The 2457-nt window shown below is 37.2% G+C and overlaps 1 long non-coding RNA gene across 4 annotated transcripts in view; it reads right to left on the bottom strand.

Moving 5' to 3' along the window:
• The window catches only part of LOC112139271, a 12407-nt gene extending 9955 nt beyond the window's left edge, over positions 1-2452 (bottom strand). For 3 of the 4 annotated variants that reach the window (XR_002917957.1, XR_004947562.1, XR_002917958.2), the window contains exons 1-2: positions 2406-2452; positions 1760-1878 (exon numbers count right to left, since the gene is read on the bottom strand). This is a non-coding gene — a long non-coding RNA (uncharacterized LOC112139271). Of the gene's footprint in view, positions 1-10; positions 307-861; positions 946-1339; positions 1384-1759; positions 1879-2405 lie in introns of those variants that run through there. The other variant, XR_004947563.1, reaches the window with a different exon arrangement.
• Between the last annotated feature and the right edge of the window lie 5 nt (positions 2453-2457).

Here is a 2457-nt window from a genome sequence, read left to right as displayed (position 1 = left end):
ATTATATCTTTGTGGAAAAGTTTGTTGACTTGTCTGTATACATGAGCCAACTTTAACAACAAAACTGTTCATAGATTTTGCTTGTTTGAAAAAAAGCAAGAAAAAAAAAATGTCTTTTTTACATGCCAGGCTGGTTAAAAGATTTTCACATTCTGGATCAGTTGTGTTAACAGCTGCTACATATCACAGGTTTAGGGTTAACCCTTCTTTAGTTTGTGTTTGCCAACTGTCCTTCTGTCACAGGAAGAGGTTCAGGGTCCTGATGGTCAGCCAGGATACCAGCATGTCCTTCAGATGGTCAAAGCCCTGGTGGAGATCAGTACTCTGTCAACCATCTCAAAGAGCAGGGTGGACAGAAACATTGCACCCTGGGAACTTCTAACAGACTGAAAAAGAGCTGGTTGTCCATTTCATCAGGCATCTGGAAAGACAGCCCAAATGGAGGAACACTTCCTGTCCTAAGAAGGAAAGTCTCCAACGATAAAGTCTGTTTCTAGAAATCTTTTACTTGAATGTAAAAATGCTTGAGTTTTTCCAATGCCTTCAAATAATCCAAGCAGCCATCTTAAACTGGACTCAGATTCAGGGCATAAATGCAGCCAACAGGTGGAGGCCATTTGCAGTCATTGGCCACAAGAACAGGCGTGTCCGTAAACACATCTATCAGAGAGAAAGAGCTCAAAGATAATTCCCCAAACCAGCCTTCAGGTATTTCAGAGGAACCAGAGAACACTATGACAGCAGTCGGAGCTACAGAAAATACTACATAGTCTATGATAAGAACAGCCATGTGAACAAGAAATACTTAAGAAATAATTTCTGCATCATCTACATCATATTCCTCTAACTGCTGGACCTTACCTTCATGACATTTAATTTCTCAGTGGGTATAATAAACCAGCAGCTTCAGCAGGAGATAGACAGTGGTAAGTCCAGCTCTGGCTCCTGAAGGAGAACCTTCATCAGAGACAGAAACCTGACAACAGGTTTCACAACAAACCTGCAGACAACCTAAAATGCTAAACACGGATCAGAAATGTGGAGTAGAGAAGAAAATACTCCACAAACATCCTGTCATGTTTTGCAAATCCCTGCCTGGGTGCAACAGAGCGATGGAAGCTGACACCAACCAATGATTATATTGGTTGCAACTAATAGTTTAAACACCCCAGAGAATTCTGACAATATCAGACTTTTCTTGATGTTTGTAGCCTCTAAAAAGTCCTTTAATATATGTGAATATCTGGAAGGTTGAAACAACCTTTTTTGGCAAAGTTAGTTCTGTTTTGGCATGTAAACTGGAAGATAAAGTCAGATTTACATGTAATGTACAAAATACCTGTTATTTGTACGCCACATGGTGTTGCTGTTACACCGTTCCACCTGGAGACAAAAAGAGAAGTAAGCTTCATTATTGTTAACAGTAAAATGCTGAATAACAGAAACATAAATGGCTTTAAATTAAAACATCTAAAACATCAAAAAAACACAAAATTATTCAGAACAGCTGAAGGTTTAAGTGAAAAATGAACAGAAAACGAAATAACCTGCAGAGAGTTTGACAAACTTTTCACAAAAGATGAAAACATTTTGTGTTTTTGGTCTTCAAGATTTTTACAGATTCCTTCACCCACTTTGCAAAGAGGAAATTTCTGTTGTAAATCTTTTACATGTTTTTCTATAGTTTGAACTTCTTCAATCAGCAAGTGGGATTTGAACTCTTGATCTGAAGCTCCCCTTTTCAACTCTCACTCCTCACCTTTGACCTTTTTCTTCTTCTTCCATCAAGTTGCTGAGCAGACTGCATTTTAGCCTCCAGTGAGGGAATCTCCTCCTTTTCTTCACCGTTGCTCCTTCAGTGTCTTCAGATATCTGCTGCTGAAAATGACAAAACATGACAGAGATTAGAACTGCAACAGAAACACAAATGAGTCTTAACATCATGAGATCCCCACAGGAATAACACTTCAGCTTCAGCATTTAATCAAAGAAATCTACTTTGGCAGATTCTTTTGCAAATTACACAGATCTGTTCATCACCCCCTAACAACCACAAAATAAAATGGCTGCTGTGGAGAAAAACTAAGAGAAAATCCATCATTTAAAAAAAAGTGATTTTTAAAATTAATGTTCAGTTAATGTTCAGTTTTTATTTTTTGTTGTTCTTTCATGTCAAATACAGGATGATGAAAGTATAACAGTTTTTCACAGATTAAAAACACTAAATGATTTCTGGATCAGAAACGCTGGATTAAATCTTTTCTTATAGATTTTACAAGCCAAACAAACATTTTAACTCAAACAGATTCCTACTCATTCAATCCATTTTTAAACTAATTTTTACTAATTTAATAGAAGTGTAAACAGGAAGATAAAGTCAGATTTACAAGTAATGCAGAAAATACCTGTTATTTATCCGCCACATGGTGTCGCTGTTTCACCGTTCCACCTGGTAAA

Source organism: Oryzias melastigma, unplaced genomic scaffold (assembly GCF_002922805.2).
Source record: "Oryzias melastigma strain HK-1 unplaced genomic scaffold, ASM292280v2 sc01040, whole genome shotgun sequence".
Classification (NCBI taxonomy): Eukaryota; Metazoa; Chordata; class Actinopteri; order Beloniformes; family Adrianichthyidae; genus Oryzias; species Oryzias melastigma.
The sequence above is the reverse complement of the archived record's forward strand: the minus strand, read 5'-3'. Positions and strand labels throughout refer to the sequence as shown.